Source organism: Chanodichthys erythropterus, chromosome 22 (assembly GCF_024489055.1).
Source record: "Chanodichthys erythropterus isolate Z2021 chromosome 22, ASM2448905v1, whole genome shotgun sequence".
NCBI lineage: Eukaryota > Metazoa > Chordata > Actinopteri > Cypriniformes > Xenocyprididae > Chanodichthys > Chanodichthys erythropterus.
Genome location: NC_090242.1, coordinates 2,343,512 through 2,364,533, shown reverse-complemented (window position 1 = coordinate 2,364,533; position 21,022 = coordinate 2,343,512). Strand labels below are relative to the sequence as shown.

The 21,022-nt window shown below is 43.3% G+C and overlaps 1 protein-coding gene across 1 annotated transcript in view; it reads right to left on the bottom strand.

Moving 5' to 3' along the window:
• Nucleotides 1-11,444, bottom strand: part of sgcd (sarcoglycan, delta (dystrophin-associated glycoprotein)) — a 271,970-nt gene extending 260,526 nt beyond the window's left edge. The window contains exon 1 of the mRNA XM_067376295.1: nucleotides 11,316-11,444. The gene's annotated coding sequence lies outside the window, so the exon portion shown is untranslated. The remainder of the gene's footprint in view (nucleotides 1-11,315) is intronic.
• Between the last annotated feature and the right edge of the window lie 9,578 nt (nucleotides 11,445-21,022).

Below are 21,022 nucleotides of genomic sequence, written 5' to 3'. Positions count from 1 at the left end.
GCCCTCGGTAATCAATACAAGGTCGCAAGGAACCATCCTTCTTCCCCACAAAAAAGAACCCCGCCCCCTGCTGGAGAAGAGGAAGGATGGATGAACCCCGCTGCCAGAGAATCAGAAATATATTTCTCCATGGCCTCCCTCTCGGGAGCGGACAGAGAGTATAATTTGCCTTTAGGCGGAGACTTACCGGGCACTAAATCTATAGCACAGTCGTAGGGACGGTGCGGAGGAAGAGAAGCAGCACGGGACTTACTGAACACTTCCTTCAGATCCGAGTACTCCGTGGGCACGTTTGACAAATCCACCACCTCTTCCTGTAACACAGAAGCAGACACAGTGGAACAAGCAGACAAAAGACAAGACCTGTGACAATGAGTGCTCCACTCCGTGATGGAGTGCTGCTGCCAGTCGACCTTGGGGTTGTGTTCAGTGAGCCAAGGGTGTCCGAGTACAATGGGTGCCAGTGGGGAGTCCATGAGAAGAAACTTGATGCTTTCGGTGTGGTTGCCAGACGTGACGAGAGTAATGGAATCAGTAGACTGAGAAATGTTGGGGAGCCGTTGTCCGTTGAGTGCGTTGACTGTGATCTGCTGGTTGAGTAGAATGGTGGGTAAGTTGTTGTTGCGTGCAAAGCCGGTGTCCATGAAGTTCCCCTCAGCCCCAGAGTCTAGGAGTGCCTGGCAGGTGAGGTTGTGTGTGGCCCATCTCAGTCTTACCGGAAGGAGAGTGGATGGTGAGGACTTCTCGGCGGAGATCCCACCCGATAGTAGCCTCTTCATTACTACCGGGCTTGGTCTTTTACTGGACATGACCGTAGGAAGTGGCCCGTTCCGCCGCAGTACAAACATAATCCCTGGGATCTCCGCCTTTCTCTCTCCTCCCGGGAAAGCCGAGCTCTCCCTACCTGCATGGGTTCAGGATCGGATGAAGGGCCGACCGTGTCCGCTGAGCTGGCCGACCGTCCCTCCGCTCCACGGGAAACAGGACTGGGAAGAGCGAGACGCTCCAGCCGCTGGAGGCGAGCATCCACTCGTAAGGCGAGATCGATGAGTCCATTGAGGGTTTGAGGAAGGTCCAACACGTAGATCTCTGTGTGGACACGGTCGGCCAACCCATGCAGGAATACATCCCACTGCGCCTCCTCGTTCCATCGGCACTCCGCCGCCAGGGTGCGGAACTCAATAGAGTATTCGGCGACCGTGCGATTTCCTTGTCTGAGCTCAGTGAGTTGTCGGGCGGCGTCCTTGCCCGCCACCGCACGGTCAAACACCCTCTTCATCTCGGCGGCGAGTGCCTGGAACGAGGCGCAGCATGGGTCCTGGTTCTCCCACACCGCCGTTCCCCACAAAGCAGCCTGACCAGTCAAAAGCGTCAGTACGAACGCCACCTTGGATTCTTCTTTTTCAAATGTGCGTGGCTGCAATGAGAAATGCATGGAACATCTGGTCAAGAAGGCTCTGCAAAAGTTTGGCTCACCAGCGTAGGTCTGCGGAACCGGGAGGCGTGGCTCTGGCTGGTCCATTCGCTCCGGAGGTGTGGGGGGAATCGGCGGCATGGGCGGCGCAGTGGGAGCGCGAAGTTCTTGAAGCTGCTGGGAGAGCTCGGACACCTGCGTCACCAGCGCTTGAACAGCGCGTCCGGTTGAAGAGATACTCTCCTGTTGTTGATCCATACGAGAAATGCTGTGATTGATGAACTCCGTCAACGCTGCTGAACTTGCTGCATCCATAGTTGGTCAGATCGTTCTGTCACGGAAAGAATGACAGATGCAAGGGCAAGTTAATCTCTTTATTAGAACTTCACACCAGAGTTAGTCATTAAACGAGGAGAGACAGTAGCAGGAGAGTGGTGACGCAGGGACTTCGATGGGCAGCTGGAAATCCTGTGGTGAGGTGAGATGGTGTCGTGAGTCCGTGAGTCCGTGAGTCCGTGAGTCCGTGCGTCCGAATCCGTGAGTGCAATCCAAAGTGAGAGTCCGACGGAGAACAGGAACAGGAAACAACGACGAGGTAATCCACTCCGGGGAACAAACAAACACGAGAGAGCATAGGACACAACACCAGGATACCAAACAACGATCTGACAAACACGAGACGAAAGACAAGGTGTTAAATAGGCAGATAATGATTGCACACAGCTGCCGCTGATCAACAATCAGCGGCGACGCCCACACAGAACCATCAACCAGACACACCCACACAAACACACAGACACCAGAATGAGACAGCGGATTGATCAACCGTGACATTGTCATTCTTTTCTGAACTCTTTCACTCAGATACACATGAACACGTTTTAAACTAGAGCCCGACCGATATGGATTTTTGGGGGCCGATGCCGATATTAACTCGAAAAGAGCCGATTTATAAGCCGATATTTTGATTTTGAAAATAAACTGGATATTAGACCCATTTCCTATAAACTACACTTACACAACATTCAATAGCAAAATATCTGCCTGTTCTATGTATGTGGGCTGTATAAACCATTTTCCAGAGGGGATTATGTTAAAAAAAAGCCTTAGATTACAGTCTCAATGACTAAACAATTGCACATCAAAAGTATATATTTTTTAATGATCAAAAAACAGTCTGGTTTTAAACATTTAACAGTTTTACGTACTTCCCGTTGAAGCTGGTTTTAACAGTCTGTGTACAGAATATTTAGAAGTGATAATGATAGGACCGTTAGCTAGAACTACCACACTGTTTTTATATACAGTGTATGAACTAAATCTACAATCATGGCGTACCACAAGTCTGTGAGGCCCCCCCGCAAAGAATGAGATGGGGCCCCTCCCACAAGCAGTGATGTCATGTGTTAAAATTTGTTGTGCACCTGCGTCCATCTGCCCCACAGTTTACAAAAACTGATTTAACAGTGAATCATGTGGTGAATTATCATTGCATTGATTCATTTGATGTTATTATCGAATAATATTATCCTAGCTATAGCCTATGTGATAGGCCTATATAATGTTTAGTGATTTTGATATCGTAGACTAAAATACCGGCAGGAATAAATATTTAGGATAATTTATTCATTAAAACCAAAGGAGCGCCAAGAGAATGGATAACAGCCGCAACAAGCACTGGCCACGATTTCAGAAACAACACATTCCAGCGGATAGATCGCCTCTTATTTAACACAGACCTACACATTTCTTATCAAATGGAGATGTTTCTTTCTATTAGGTACAGTTATTCGCCAAGTTTAAATTAATGTTTGAGACGTTTCAGAAAGATTCTCGCAGAGAAAAAAAAAAGTAGACCATTTGTAGTCTTGCACAATCTGTAGGCTATCGCCAAAAATGACGGAAGGCCTGTTTTAAGTTGTTTCAGCTGTCATGAGGAGAAAATCAGAACGCGCCAGCGCTTTCGTCGGCCAGAGGGATAAAAATGTATCCAATTTAGTTTCATATATATTTAAATATTGGGCTATTGCCTAATATATTTTTTGTAAGATGTCACCAATGTTGATTATGAAAAGTGAATAGTCGGGAGACATATGCAGCGGGTTAGATATGTTTGACCACTTCATTAAGTTTTGTTTTATAGTAAGTCTTTCTTTAAAGTGAATTTCGTTTTGTAGAAATTGTATCTTAATTTCAATCAATGTTTCATCAACCAATTGCTATATTTAATAGATAAGGATAAACCAAGAACGTTGGGTGTGGAATGGATTGTGTAACAAACGAACTCATGTTTCTGCGTGGCCTTTGAATAAGGCTGACGCAATAGATGTCTTTCTGTTTTTATTAAATTTCTTTATTGCTTTATTAGATGTCTTTATTACTTAATTAATTGATAAGATATTTTTGGTCTAACAATATATTTTAGCTGGTCTAAATTCTAAGTTAGACACAAATTTGCGTATAGGCGTGTATATAAGGTTCCCTTCTAGACAAGCACGTAAATTGCTGTTTCGGCCGCAAATTTTCACTAAATTCGTGTAGTTACAGTAAAATAATAAAGAAATAACTAGACTTATTGGCTAGGCTACATTTGGAAAAGAACTAAAGACATTCCGGTAGCTAACCATTATCAGAGCTGGCGATGGGGTAAATACATTTGGGCAATATATAATAATATAAATAACAATAATAATGTCTCAGCAATGACCAAACATATTTATTTGTCTCGGCACACATCCGCTAACAGTAACACAGCGCATCAAAGCTTGCTGTTGTCTTGGCTACCTTACAAACGGTGATGGAAACAACAGTGAATTTCCCCCCTTTTGTGGTAATTTAGCACTAGTTTCTATGATCTTCTGCTTGCATTTTTGGGCTTCAGTTGGATGCTTTATTTTTATCTTTAGTCAATTGAGTTCAGTTCTAAAAAAAAAAAAAAAAAGCAAAGGCTATAAAGTAGTCTAGCCTAAATAGGTGAATCTGCGACGGGGCCCATCATAGGGTGGGGGCCCCCACGCACCGCGGGGGCTGCGGGGGTGTCCCGTACGCCACCGATTTCACATGACGAACGACAGACTCACCGTTAAAAGAGTACATCTCCGTGGCTCGGCTGATAGCTTTCTTCTGTAGTGGATTTCTGGCGCTGTTGTCAATTGGGGAGTTGCAGAGCTCCCTCTGGTGGGCAAACTATGCAACACTCATAACATGAGTGAAGCATGAGACTCTGTTTCTCATGTTTCATCGGCCGTTATAAACGCCGATGCCGATTTAAATGCAATTAGCTCATATCGGACGATAATATCGGCCGGGCCGATATATCGGTCGGGCTCTATTTTAAACTCTATATTTTTGTGCATTCCTAGGTGTTCTTGCTTATTAATAAATGTTTGCCTTTTGATTATTTCTGTTGCCTGTGTTGTTACTCTAGTAATTCTGCATGATTTTAATTTACAACATATTTTGGGTTCATTTTTAAGCCAGCAATATAGTCATTTTTAATCAATAGTTGAGTTTAATAAAAACAACCCAGCATTTTGGGTCAAACATTTAACCCAACGCTGAGTTTGTCCAATTTTGACCCTGCGTTGGGCTGACAAATAACACAAATTGAGTTGTTTTTAACCCAGCCTTTTTTAGAGTGCAGTAATATGTTATTGAAATAAATGTTTTGTACCTGACAACCCAAGAAACATACAGAGAGCAATTACTGTTTGTTTGAAATCATTTGCAGTTGATGTTTTATATTGATCGAACAGTTGTAGCAATTACAGACTACTTGCAACATTGCAATATAAATGTTTTCAACATTATGATTATTGTGATCTGTCTTTCATTCCAAACTTCATGAATGTGGGCATGCTGTGGTTCTGTCTTCAAAGGCATAATGTCAACTATTCACTGACAAAAACACGTCTCACTGGCAAATTATGAAAAGTCCCTCATGAAATGCAGTGAAGGGCGCAAAGTTTTCTGCCTAAACAAATAAATGTTAGTAATCTCAGTAGGATTTATGCTCTGAAGAGCAGTCATATAAATACAACCACAATAAATCACATTGCAGTTGTTCTCTGTGCCTCAATCCATGCCATACTATAAGTGTTTTGCAGCAGCTTACAGTAATTTTATCCATGTGCATGTTGTACATCAATACATCCACAGTTTATTTACTTTACCACAGTGAATAAACTCCTGCTTTCAGCTGGGCATGTTCAGAATTTTAAATAATTTTGTTACTGTGCAGGAACACAGCATGTATTTTGAAGTAAGTCTATATATAAATTAATTTGTTCATTTGGTAAGCACTGGTATCAGCATTACTCTTGTAGGTTTTAGGCAGTGCCCTTTTAGCTAAGATTTTAACTAAAGGAAAAAGAAAATAATTTAGAAAAAAAGGCAAACATGACTGTGGGCACCATTCAAAGAATGTTATCCAGGAGAGAAAAATCAAAGGGCTGTCTGAGTCTTTTTGTCTTCCCACAGAAGTGTCTGGACTGGTGGGGTTGATGCTCCCTCTCCAGTATGGCTGGAGGGCTTGTGTAATGATTTTACACAGACAATCCACCACTCACCCAGCACTGATACACTAAAAAAAAAAAAAAAGGACTGTGATTTTAATGGTAAAAGACTGTAAAAACGCTACGGTGAAAAACAGTTAATTGGTTTACAGAAAGTTTTCAGTACTATATACGGTGAATAACTGTAATAGATCTGACAGTACATTTAATGTAATTTTACGGTAGAAAAATTGTGAAAAAAACATAAATTGACATTCCCACAATTCCTTGTGTGAAACTTCACATTTGATGTACTTTCATTGAAATAACTCTGTTTCTTCTTAGTTTGTACATTAAGGTGTTACATCTAATGTTGTTAAATTAATGTTTGATGAGCTTTGATTTATCATGTAACTCTCATCACCGATGTGTTTGGTGGTTGTCAGTGTATTACAAAGGTACAAAACATATATTAGTACTTGAATAGGTTGGTAAGTTAACATTATATCAGTTAATGAAATACATTTTTACCATAAATTTATCTTTTTTTTTTTCTTTTTTTTTTTACAGTGTATGAAATAAACAGTTATGAACCATAATTATTATAATATAAACGCTGCAACCGTATTTTTTACGGTAAAGATCTGGCAACCACAGCTGCTTTTTTTTTTTTACTGTAGATTTTATAATGAGCAGACCATAGTGATTCTGCCTAGAAAATTATATAGACTTAATTACATTGTTACAGAGAGGTTATTACATACTAATAAACTATATATTACTGTAGCATGAACGAAGCAGTCCTGTTCAGATGACTTGGGTTTTTATAATATGTTATTAGTCATACTTGTCACAGTTAAAGAATGACTTTATATACTGTAGTCTCAAACTCAAAGGCTTACTTTATTTTTTAATAGCATGGGAGTATTGATAGCAAACTAAAGACAAAAAAGCTCATGTATATCTAATTGTTTGTTAAAGGGATAATTCACCCAAAAATGAAAATTCTGTCATCATTTACTCTCCCTCATGTTATTGCGAACCTTTATGCATGTCTTTCTACAGAATGTAATGAAACATTGACTTCCACAAAAAAAAAAAAAAAAAAAAAAAAAAAAAACCCTGACAAAATGACAACAGCAATATCAAAGAATGCAACCATACTTTCAGTCATAGGTCAGACCATCAGATTATCTCGCCACCAAACTCAATGGTCGAAATGCTCAGACAAACTTTTTTACACTTTTAAGGGAAATCAAGCTACATCTTATTTATACTTGTCTCTGCATAGGAGGAAGTATTTTAAAATAAAAAAATAAAAATGTGTTGAATTAAAAAAACAACAACAACAAAGTGACACTACATGTGTTACACAGTTTAATATAAAAACAATGTGTTTTTGACTAATATTAATATGTATTTTAAGTAAGATATATACTTTATTTTGAAAAAAAAATAATAAGGATTCATATAGTTTATGAGACCTTGTCATTTATGTAAAGAGCTGAAATAACTAAAAGCTCCTATGGGGAATGCTTATTTTTGTTGCGCATACAGTATTCATCCAAGGAATTCTGAGTTGACATTTTTGTAATTACTTTAATTTGCAATATGAAACACTCTGGAGTAAAAATCCTATTGAATTGGTAGGGAGGAGACTGACCTCTGGGAAGCACATCAAACAGCACATCCATACTCTGTATACGTGCAGACACTCATAAACACACACCTCCTTACACAGGCCATTACCACCTAACCAACTTGTCTGAAGCAGCAAATAACATGTCAGAATTCCCTATGTGGCTACCATATTTACAGCATTACAGCCCGGCACACTCTAATGATGTGTTTTATCTCTCTGCTTTTATGGCTGACATCTCCCTGACACACTCACACACACATACAGACACACACCAATCCGATGCTTCTCACACATCTCATCTGATCAGCAATAGTAGGGACTCTCTCGAGTTGGCCTTTTGATGGCAGACACTTGACCTTGCCTTTCCTTGTCACTCAGCCCTTAATTTTTCAGGAAAAAGCCTCCTACATTTATCGGGATCTCATTTAGATGGGGCAGATCTAATGCTCTGCCAATGCTCATCAGTCAGAGAGAGAGAGAGAGAGAGAGAGATAGAGAGGGGGGGGGGGGGGTGTTTCACAGCTATCTGTCTGACCTACACTTATTCAGCGAATGGGGTCAGGATTAGCAGCCATTCTTGGGATGGGTCAGCTAGTTGGCTAGTCATCCAACAACTAGTCAATAAGTGAGGTTGACTAGTTCAGGGATTTTGAAACTCTTGTGAGGAATCCCCTTCCTAATATACACCACTGGTCAAAATCCGCTTATGCTCACCAAGGCTGGATTTATTTAATAAAAAAATAACAACAGTAATATTGTAACATATTATTACAGTTTAAAAGTATTAATATTATTTTATTTTAAAATGTAACTTATTCCTGTGATGCCAAAGCTGCTATTACTCCAGTCTTCAGTGTCATGTGATCCTTCAGAAATCATTGTAATAATTAATTTTTATATCCTAATATGCTGATTTGTTGCTCAAGAAACATTTCATAATTCATTTTGATTAAATAAATGCAGTCTTGGTGAGCATAAAAGACTTCTTTAAGAAAGAATCTTAATTATTCCAAACTGTGGACTGGTAGTACATGTATATAGACACTGACTGACTACTTTATTATGTACACCTATTTAACTGCTAGTTAACACAAATAACTAATCAGCCTATCACATGGCAGCAACTCAATGCATTCAGGCATGTGGACATATCATGAGACAATCTGCTGAAGTTCAAATGCAGAAGAATGGTGTTTTAAGTGATTTTCAATGTAGCATGGTTGTTGGTGCCGTACAGGCTGGTCTGAGTATTTCAGAAACTGCTGATCTACTGGGATTTTCACGAACAACCATCTCAAGGGTTGATGCCAGAGGTCAGAGGAAAAATGACCAGACTGGTTCAAGCTCAAAGAAAGACAACAGTAACTCAAATAACCACACGTTACAACAGATGTATGCAGAAGGGCATCTCTGAATGCATATATGTCGAACCTTGAAGCAGATGAGATACAGCAGCAGAAGACACACTGGTGCTACTCCTGTCAGCTAAGAACAGTAAACTGAGGCTACAATTTGCACGGGTTCACCAAAATTGGACAATAGAAGACTGGAAAAATGTTGCCTGGTCTGATGGGTCTCAATTTCTGCTGTGACATTCAGATGGTAGGGTCACAATTTGGTGTAAACAACATGAAAGCATGGATATATCCTGCCTTTTATCAACAGGTGTAATGGTGTGGGGGATATTTTCTTGGCACACATTGGGCCCCTTAGTATTATTGAGCAACATTTAAACGACACAGCCTACCTGAGTATTGTTGCTGACCATGTCCATTTCTTTATGACCACAGTGTACTCTTCTTCTGATGGCTACTTCCAGCAGTATAACGTGCCATGTCACAAAGCTAAAATCATCTCAAACTGGTTTCTTGAACATGACATGAGTTCAATGAGTATATATATATATATATATTTAATGCACAACATTAAATTAATGTTGTGCTTTTTACATTTGTATAATAAGATGGAAATGTTGTTTATTTAAATTCATCATCTTTAAGATAGATGCTTTTAGACACCGCAACACATCTGATGAACCATTCTTAGAGACTTTTTTTTGTTGTTGTTGTTTAAAGTTGAACTTCTTTTAACTTTAGTGCCATTTAGCTATTTTTGAACGCGTCTTAGGTAAAAAAACACCTGATCAAGGTCACCTGAAACCAGCCTACATTCTAAAAACTAATTCACGGGACCTTTAGTTATTACTTAAACACATATATTGTTGTGAAATAAAAAAATCGAGTTCTGAAATGCTGATAGACTTTTTACTTGTAATTGTTATTTTATTGAGCTTGGATGACACACATATTATGCCTATTGATTCAATATACTATCATGAATTGTCATAGTTTAACATTTTCAGTTAATCAAAAATGTATTTAATTTTAAGTTCTGTTAATGTAAAATACAATCTGATGATGTGTAAACGTGTTTCATTGTTTTGAGTTATATGAACACTTCTTTTAATTTAGACGAACTTAAGTTAAGTGAAACTGGGCTGGGATTTATATTTCCCATCATGCTTTGCCCATGGCACTTGAAAGGGAGAGTAAATGCTAAAATTAAGTGTTATACAATGTTTTTTGCACAAGATTAATGGTAAGGGAGATTTAGCAGTAATTAGTGTTTTGTTATGCTAATTTAGAAGACTTACTGTTAATGTGGGTTTTTGGAGATTTACCATCATGGTGACAAGCGGTGCTTGTTACTTAGAAATGCGTTTTATTGTGTCCAAAAAGCGTCTTCACCTTACTTAAAACGTTATGTTGGATCAACTTAAATAGTGCATTCATGTTGACAATTATTAAGTTCATGTTATTTAGAAATGTGTTTTTATTGTGGAAAAAAAAAAATTGTCTTCACCTTAAAACATTATGTTGGATCAACTCAAAATATTGCTTTGAATTAATGTAATTCTCCCAATTGGCTTAAGTAAAAAATACTAGTGGAAAACGTTAACATATATTTTTTTGTTGAACTAATGTTTTATTTTTTTAGAGTGTAAGGCTTCCAGTTTTTTAAAACTATTTTCTGAGGCCACCTTGAGTCAGTTTGTATATATGTAGTTTGCACATCCCAAGCAGTCACCCGAGGAGGTTCGCCACACTTCTAAGACTGTCTGGCTCCGTACAAAGATGTCGAGCTTATATTTATAAACATGATTTCATGGATGCATAACTGGAGCTGATGTCCTATTTGGACTCTGAAGTAACACCTGAAATGATTATGTGTAATGTGAGGTAAAAATAAATGCTACACCCAAGTCAGTGAGTGTATTTATACCTTATTACTGTTACTATCAAGTGAAAGATGTAATTGTATTAACATACAAATGTAATGCTTTAATTTGGCCTAATGCCATTTTAGCCTTATTAATTAACCGTTTCTCCTCTCAGGGCTGATTTGTTTGCAGAATAAGACAGAAAAGAATAGACAATAAATAAATAAATACAAATTTGGTTCGACCAACTTAAAAAAAAAAAAAAAAAAAAAAAAGAGTGAGCAGCATACTTTCATTAACCAACTTTTTGAGTTAACAAACTCTGAGCATTACAGTACACTGTATTTCAGTTTTCCATGTCAAATCCACAGTTGCCAAGGTCCAGTGAAGCCTCTCAACCATTTGCCATCACAAATCACAGTTTGACTGAAAGAAGCCACAAATGACCTTTGTTTTAAATAATTGGCTTTCAAACGCTGCCCACTCAAGCCCAGAAAGCTTACAAATGGAACAAACCCCGCTTTCAAGACATGTAAAGTTCCCTACCGTTTGATGTTTCACGTATTAAATCCCTGGTCTGGAGATCTTGAGTGAGTTTACTGCCTGACTGTCTATTTTTAGCGTTTCCTTCCTAAACCGTATTTGGTGGTCTCCACCTCCGCATGCTAATTTACCAGGCATAACAACAGTGTAAAGCTGGACTCAGCTGTCTGAAGTTATCACCATGCTTGAGTGTACAGCCAGGCTTCCTGACTGGGCCAGTATAGGCTATTTAAGGGAGCTTATTATGAAACACGGCTCCTTTTGCCAATGCAGATGCTTCCTAGCTGAAAATACTCTGCCAGAAAATGCTGTAATAATACAAATACTTGAGCTATAAATGTAAAACAGCACTGGATTGGTAGTACTCAAAAATTCTGGTTCATTAGTATTATTTATATAGTATTACAGTATTTATTAATGTTATGATTTAGCTTTTATTTTTAGATTTTTCCATTTTGATTTTAATTTTAGTTTAAGTTTTAGTAATATAGTAATAAAGTACCTTTGTCATTTTATTAGTTGTTATTTTTTAGTTTAATATTTCTATTTTGCTTTAATTTATTTTTATTTTATATTTAGTTTTAGTAACTTTAATACTATAAAAATTCACCATAAAATCCTGAATTATTGCATGTTTAAAACTATTACAATATTAAATCAAATAGTGAAATAAACATAAACCATTTCGGTATCTGAACCATTTTGCCAAAGTTTTTAAAGTCCCCCTGTAGTCAATAATTTTAATAATAATAATTATCTTTGATCACCAAATTTACATATTTAAAAGTTTTCTGTAAATAAAAAAAAAATTCTTCATGCCTTAAATTAGCTTGAATGTAAAGGTGATGATACACGGGGCAACTTTTTGAGCAATGTTGCTTGGGCACAGCTGATCATGTGACCGGCTTGGAGATTTCAGAAAAAAATTCGAACTAGATGGCGGCCTCTCAGCGGCAAGGGAGCGAAGAAAAGGAGCGTGAACTTATATATTTTTATGCTGGTAAGTTGTCATGTGTCAATCCAAAACAGGGAATTTATCTCATTTAATGCTTAAAATACCAAAATATGTCAAATTTAGTGTACGTAGGCTGTAATTGAACCATCGAATGTTTTCAGTTAAATACTAAAAAGGCACATTCTGTGTAATGTTTGCAGTGGCATAGGCCGTAGGGAGTGTGGTACGTGAAAGTGGCTTTTGACGCGATTGACCCGGGTTCGAATCCGCCTTTTGCCAAACTCACTCTTCTCCCTTTTCCCATTACAAATCAGATTGGAAAAGCATTTATTTTTAATAAAAATTAAGAAAATATCTGAAAAGTTGAAATAAAGTGTCTGATAATAATAAAGTATTTATTGGGTGGGGCAATAGATTTGCTCCTCTCAAATTGGTTGCTGCGAACTGTCCGTTGCCCTAATTAGTTGCCGTGTCTCACCAGGTTGCACGTTGACGGCAACATTGTCCAGCAACATTGGTCAAAAAGTTGCCTCGTGTATTATCACCTTAACTCTACACCCTTGCTTAATTTAATATATGCGGATCTATGAATATGCAAATTAGCCCCACCACTACTCACTCACACAAGCTCAGACAGAGTTCCACTGTCAACTTACTGAGGTAAATGCTACGCAATGGTCAGACAACTGTCTTCTGAAAATCAGTATCCTTAAAAAATGCTTTGAACAACTTAGAATGTCAGTGGAGAAAGGCATATAGTTCATCATAACATTGTAATATACATCATAAAATAGAAAATAAAATATACCGGGATAACCTTCTCTTGAGACTGCTTCAAAGTGGTCATAGTTAATAATATGCTAAAGCCCGCTGGCACATTGACATGGTTACAAGGTAGTTTGTGATGTCAGAAACACTGTCTTTAGATCACTGCAGTTTTAAACAGAAATAATCAGAATAATCACCCACACCCTTACTCCAATTCAATCCAAAATAAAAAGAGGTTTCACCATTCAGTCGGTGATAGGCTGACACTTGTTTGGGAATACAGACTCACCTGCCCACATCCTTTCAATGACTTATCCTATACTTTTCTTCAGTTGTCTCCACTGTCTGCTCCTTACCTTTTTGTCTCCTCTGTTGGCTCGCCTCCTCCTGTTATTTTTCAGTCTCCATCTGCTCTTTGTTAAGAGAAACAAGATTTAAGTCCAGTTATTTCACACAAGTGCTGCTTTATTATTGAACTGAATACTTCCCTGTGTCTCCAATTGTGCCAATAAACTGCTTGTGGTTGTGGCTTTGTGAGTCTGTATATCCTTACAGTAATTTTGCAGCTGTTCATTTTATTCAAAATCGAAAAATATTAATTTTGTGCAAGAATGAAACACTAATAATGGAGTAGGATTTACTTTGAAACAATTTTCAATTAGAAACTGTTAATTCATTTTACACATAATAACAATGAATTAAACATGAAATTGTGAAGTAGAAAGACTGAAACATCATTCTTGTAAAACATACTCCAATAATCTTTTGTTTTTTTTACAACTTTGAAAAAATCATTATGCAAACTGTGAAATTAGCATGGGCAAGAGAAAATAGAAGGCCATTTGGTAACACTTTATTTCAACAGTCCACTTTAGATATAACTATAAGTAACTTTGCAACTTCACGTCAACTACCATTCATTAGAGTATTAGACTGCTAAATATCTGCTAACACTTTATTTTGATGATCCACCAACAGACATTCTCCTGACTATAAGTAACTTTGCAAGTACATGTCAACTTATTCTAATCTTAACACTATTAACTAGTTGCTCATTATTCCCTATACTGCATGACTATATTCTACATCCCTTAATCCTACCCAGTACCAAAATTTAAAGGATTAGTACACTTTCAAATAAAATTTTCCTGATAATTAACTCACCCCCATGTCATCCAAGATGTTCATGTCTTTCTCTCTTCAGTCGAAAAGAAATTAAGATTTTTGATGAAAACATTCCAGGATTATTCTCTTTATAATGGGCTTCAATGGCCTCCAAACGGTTGAAGGTCAAAATTACAGTATCAGTGCAGCTTCAAAGGGCTTTAAACGATACCAGACGAGGAATACACCTTCCCTATTCTACTTTCGGAAAAAACGAAACTGGCGCCATGTTCGTTACGTAAATTGAATAGGGAAGGCGAAGGATATACGGCGCAAGCTTTTTGAAGAGTACGGAAAGCGGAAGCACGTACAAGGCTATTATTTGTGTTTATAAGGCAAATACAGTTGTATTTTTTTCAAAAATTGACCGCTCGTTTCACTCGATAAGTTATTCCTCATCTGGTATCATTTAAAGCCCTTTGAAGCTGCACTGAAACTGTAATTTTGACCATTTGGAGGCCATTGAAGACCACTATAAGGAGAATAATCCTGGAATGTTTTCATCAAAAACCTTAATTTCTTTTCAACTGAATAAAGAAAGACATGGACATCTTGAGTAAATTATCAGTAAAATATTATGTGAAAGTGGACTAATCCTTTAACAACTACCTTAATATCTATTAATAAGCAGTAAAGAGTTTGAGGTAAAATCCAAAATGTACTCTGAGTCTGAAATACAAGCGTGCAAAATTGTCATACAAGTTCTCAAAAATAAAATATTTGAAAAAAGTGACTGTCTTGTCACATGACTATCGTTTCAGCTTGAACGGTGTAGAAAGTTAGCTAGAAGGATCAAGTATCTGTAGCTATCTGTAAGCAAATAAACTAACATAGTTAGCTTCGGTGTAATGTGTTGTTGGTTAAATATAGGTCAAATTATAATTATATCCGACAAAAGAGAATTGGCGTATGTATCTACGGTTATGTTATAGATTTATATAACAAAGACAGTAATAAATTTTAACCTCACCGTTAATAGTAGTTACGTAAACTTTGCTATTTGTTACTGTACTAGCATCTTGCATTGGATCTAGACAACACTGGGTACATGGTCGTTAATGTTTTTAGCTCACTAAGAAACTTTAAATTTAATCAGAAATAGTTTCTACAGCCAAGATGTGGATAAAAGCACTACTTATAGTTATAGTTAATAGGGAATATAGTTGGAATTGCCCCTTTCTTCAGTGTCAAACGCTGAGCGAAGCCTGCTTGATATTGTTCCAGGTTAGAAAAGCTGTCCGCGATGAAATGGGAAGAGCAAACTAACAACTTTGAGTTAAATTGTTCCGTATCCGGTTATAGATAAACATCAGCCATGCCTTTTGACAGTTTTTTTCTGGAGGAAGACTATGAAAAGTTTTCACATCCCCTGCACAGCCTGGAACATAACATTTCCATGATCTGCCATTTTCGCTGTTATCCTCACTTGGCTTGTTTCTTTACTCTGCCTGCAGAACTTCCGATGATTCCGCTGGGCGGTTCCGCCTGGCCTGGATCATGAGCATATGCAAATATTGGGGGCGGAGTCCCCGACTGTTACGTAACAGTCGGTGTTATGTTGAGATTCGCCTGTTCTCCGGATGTATTTTAAACAAATGAGATTTATATAAGAAGGAGGAAACAATGGAGTTTGAAACTCTTGTTATTTAACTATGCTAAGGAAAATTTAATTTTTGATTGGAGGGCACCTTTAAAATTTCCACCACCATGATTTGCATTACAAACATTGATATTAAATACAATACATCAAATCAAATGTGGTGTAAATACTAACACTAGGGGTGCAATGGTTCAAATCGCTCATGTTCGGTTCGTATCACGGTTCCCTTTCAGTCGGTCACGTTCGACGTACGTCAGTAGTGACCGACGAATTGGGATATCGCTTAGAGAGCCCTATCATCTTCGTGTAAACTAAAACAAGCCAATGGAATTGGCGTGCGATATTTGCATAATGCGCACCGCCCCCGTCAGGTGTATATAAATAGGAAGCAGATGCAATCGCACTCTGTCTTTCGCTTCGGAGCCATTCACTGGTGTCCTGTTTTAGAAGACTCCTTTCTTCGTTTGTTTTATTCTAAAACATTGCCTCAGAAGAGGATTTACAGCGAGCTTTCAGTGCTGGTGAAAGGGCACGTTCAGCGAGGTCGCGAGTCTCCGAGGAGCTGAGCTATAAGCTCGAAAACTGCTGTTTTCACAGCAACACAAAGAGTGTGTGCGTGTGTAGCGATTTGGGCCGGTTCCTCGGTGTGTCAGGGAGTGGTGTACCTGACACATCGCGTCGCTCCCTGGGTGCTTCAGCACGAGTGAGTTGACTTCCCCTTCTAAAAGAGCTTTACAGACGAACCCTGACAGTATGTCATTTCGTCTGTGCGTTAATGGGTGCGGTCGTTCCCTGGTCCCTGCTGATGGGCACAATCGTTGCATCTCGTGTTTGGGCATTCTGCACGCTGAAGCAGCTTTTGTGGATGGTTCATGTTCCCATTGCGGGAACATGACTATCGCGATGCTGAGGTCGAGACTCTCCTTCCTGAAGTCTCAGGAAGCGGGGGTCCCCTCTCCTATGCCGCGTACGACCGTTTTTTCCGGCCCCGGGAACCGGAATGACGGTACGGCGCTGTATAGGAAGGGTGACCGGAGGATTACGGTCAGGGCTTCCCCGCCGAGCGGAAACGCTCCTCGGGCCCCTGCCGCCTCATCAGCACCGCAACCCATCGTGCCACCGTTGGTTTCCGCTGGGCCCTCTACGGACTGTCCAGCCGTTACCTTTGGTGTGCTGGCGGCAGATCGGATGTCGATCGCTGCATCGGAAGGTGAGCCTGAGTCCTCGGGGGAGGATTCGGACGCGCTGCCGCCCGGGACGGTAGCGTTGCCCGAGTCGGATCCCGAGCTCACGGCTGTGCTCTCCCGGGCCGCCTTGTGCGTCGGGCTTGAGTGGAACCCTCCACCCTGTCCCGGCCCATCTCGGTTGGACGATTGGTACTTGGCGGGGGGTCGCGCTGGTCAAGTCCAGCGTCCCGCCCCAATGCCTTTCTTCCCGGAAGTACACGATGAGGTGACCAGGTCTTGGCAAGCTCCGCATGGGGCTCGTACAGGGCCTGGTCCCTCGTCCGCCTTCACCTCCCTGGACGGCGGGCTAGCCAGGGGGTACGCGAAGATCCCGCCAGTCGAGCGGTCTGTTGCGACGCAGTTGTGTCCAACGGCCGCTGGCTGGCGCGGTGAGCCGCGTCTCCCGTCCCAGGCCTGTGAATTCTCAGCCGGTCTGACTGAGAAAGCTTACAGTGCCTGTGGGCAGGCTGCCTCTGCCCTGCACGCGATGGCCCTTTTGCAGGTCTATCAGGCAAAAGCGCTGTCGCAGATGCCCCAGGAAGGTCCTGACCAACAGCTGCTTGGGGAGCTGCGCGCTGCCACTGACCTTGCCCTCCGGGCAACGAAGGTGACAGCGCGTTCTGTTGGCCAGGCGATGTCTACTCTGGTAGCCCAGCAACGCCACCTCTGGCTGACCTTGGCAGACATGAGGGAGACCGACAAACATTGGTTCCTGGATTCCCCCGTGTCTCCGGTCGGCCTTTTCGGCGACGCGGTGGAGAGCTGTGCCCAACAGTCCTCCGCTGCACAGAAGCAGGCTGAGGCTATCAGACATGTCATGCCACGGCGGTCCGCTGCTGCCTCCACCCAGCCGCCCGTGGCTCAGCATCAGCCCGCTCGTCGCCGAGGGCGCCCGCCTGCGTCTTCCTCCGCCCCTGCTAAGTTGGCAAAGCAGCAGCCTACACCAGCCAAACAGCAGGGTGCCGGGCGCGGACGTGGTGCCCAGCCCGTCTCTGCCAGCCAGGTGGCAAGCGGTCGGGGAAAACTCGGCCCTGAGACGGGCGCCCTGGAGCGGAAGGTTCCTGCCCTTTGGGAGAGTATTCCATCTGCTCTCCCACCCCCGGAGGAGGGCCGGGGGGGATTTTGTGGCGGCTGTCCATCTACCGCCGCTGGCTCTCCGGAGTCCAGCGGTACCCACTTTGCGACAAAAGGAGCAGTTTCCTCAAACTCCAGGTCACAACAAGGGGTGTCTGCCAGTGTGCCAGGCTCCGCCTCGCTGCTGTCAGCTCCCTCCCCATTCGCCAGCAGGTGGCAGTGTGATGGTGCAGACCGCGTCCCGTGCGCCGTCTCCCATGCACACTGCTGCCTCGCAGAGTCCGACCCCACTCCGGGCCGCCCTCAAGCCGTCCGAGTCGGGTCCCTCTCTGCCTTGCTGCCCCACCCCCGGTGCGTCTGTGGTGCCTTTGGTCCCGCTGGCTCAGTGTCTGGAAGCGTGGATAGCGCTCCCCAGCCTGTCCAGTTGGCTCATTCGTACTATCAGACTCGGCTATGCGATTCAGTTCGCCCGGCGTCCCCCGGTCTTGAGGGCTGTCCACTTCACTCAGGTGTCGTTGGACAGTGCTCCTGTTCTCCGGGTGGAGATTGCTGTCCTCCTGGCGAAGGGTACAATCAAGCCGGTCCCTCCAGCCGATATGAAGTCGGGGTTTTACAGCCCCTACTTCATTGTACCGTAAAAGGGCGGTGGGCTACGGCCAATCCTGAACCGTCCCCAGGATTGGTTTGCAGCAATAGACCTGAAGGACGCATACTTTCATGTCTCGATTCTGCCTCGACACAGACCCTTCCTAGGTCGGTCTGCGTTCGAGGGTCGGGCATGTCAGTACAAAGTCCTACCCGACATGGTTGTAGCTCCCAACCGGTTGGGTCTTCAGGTCAACTGGGACAAGAGCAAACTCGCCCCCGGGTAGAGGATCTCTTGTTTCGGTCTCGAGCTAGACTCGGTCGCACGGACTGCGCGTCTCACCGAGGTGCGCGTCCAGTCGGTGTTGAACTGCCTGAGCTCGCTCAAGTGCAGGACAGCGGCTCCACTGAAAGATTTTCAGAGGCTCCTGGGGCATATGGCATCTGCAGCCGCGGTAACGCCGCTCGGATTGCTTCATATGAGACCGCTTCAACACTGGCTCCGCGGCCGGGTCCCGAGATGGGCGTGGCAGTGCGGCACGCTCCGTGTCCCCGTGACACCGAGCTGCCGTCGCACCCTTGTCCGGTGGTTGGACCCTTCGTTCCTGTGGGCCGGAGTACCCCTCGAACGAGTGTCCAGGCACGCTGTGGTCTCCACAGATGTCTCTGCCACGGGATGGGGGGCACGTACAACGGGCATGCAGTGACAGGTCTTTGGACGGGGCCTCAGCTGCATTGGCATACCAATTGCCTCGAGTTGCTAGCGGTTCGTCTTGCGCTGGCCCGCTTCAAGGAGCTGTTGTCAGGCAAGCACGTTCTAGTCCGCTCACTAAGCACTGCGGCCGTTGCGTACACCTACCGTCAAGGTGGTCTACGCTTCCGTCGCATGTTGCAACTCGCCCGCCATCTCTTGTTGTGGAGTCAGAAGGATCTGAGGTCCCTTCGGGCCACTCGTGTCTCAGGTGTGCTCAACCGTGCAGCCGACGAGCTGTCACGGCAGCATCTACTTGCGGGCGAGTGGCGGCTCCACCCCCAGGCGGTCCAGCTGATTTGGCAGCATTTCGGCGAGGCCCAGGTAGTCCTGCTTGCCTCCCCGGAAACTGCCCTCCGCCAGTGGTTTTATTCCCTGACCGGCGGCACGCTCGGCACGGATGCCCTGGCACACAGCTGGCCCCCGGGTCTGCGCAAACATGCGTTTCCCCCAGTGAGCCTTCTCGCACAACTCATGTGCAAGGTCAGGGAGGACGGGGAGCAGGTTCTGTTAGTGGCTCCGTACTGGCCCACTCGGACCTGATTCTCAGACCTCATTCTCCTCGTGACAGCACCTCCCTGGCCGATTCCTCTGAGGAAGGACCCCCTGACTCAGAGACGGGGCACCCTGTGGCACCCGCGTCCCCATCTGTGGAACCTCCACGTGTGGTCCCTGGACGGGATGCGGAGGTTCTGAGTGATCTCCCGCAAGCGGTCGTAGACACCATCACTTCCGCTAGAGCTCCTTCCACTAGGAATCTCTACGCGCTGAAGTGGAACCTGTTCGTCGAATGGTGCGCCTCTCGCCGAGAGGACCCCCGATCATGTTCGGTCGGATCCGTGCTTTCCTTTCTGCAAGATGGGTTGGAGCGAAGGCTGTCTCCCTCCACCCTCAAGGTGTATGTTGCCGCCATTGCCGCACATCACCATGCAGTTGAGGGTAAGTCCCTGGGGAAACACGATCTGATCGTCAGATTCCTGAGGGGGGCCAGGAGACTGAATCCTCCTCGCCCTTCCTCCGTACCCTCTTGGGATTTGACCCTGGTTCTCACAGCTCTCCGGGGTCATCCCTTCGAACCTTTGCAATCAGTCGACCTGAAACTAATGTCTCTTAAGACGGTTCTTCTGGTTGCATTGGCTTCCCTGAAGAGGGTAGGGGATCTGCATGCATTTTCGGTCGACGAAACGTGCCTAGAATTCGGGCCCGGTGCTTCTCACGTCATCCTGAGACCCCGGCCTGGATACGTGCCCAAGGTTCCTACCACTCCCTTCAGAGATCAGGTAGTGAACCTGCAAGCGCTGCCCTCGGAGGAGGCAGACCCAGCCCTAGCTTTGCTCTGTCCCGTCCGCGCTCTGCGCGTTTACGTGGACAGAACGCGAAGCTTCAGGACCTCAGATCAGCTCTTCATCTGTTACGGAGGCCAGCAGAAGGGAAAGGCTGTCTCCAAGCAGAGGATGGCCCACTGGATAGTGGATGCCATCGCCTTGGCGTACGAATCCCAGGGCGTGCCTTGCCCGCTCGGGTTGAGAGCCCACTCCACCAGAGGGGTGGCCTCTTCCTGGGCGCTGGCTCATGGCGCCTCGCTGA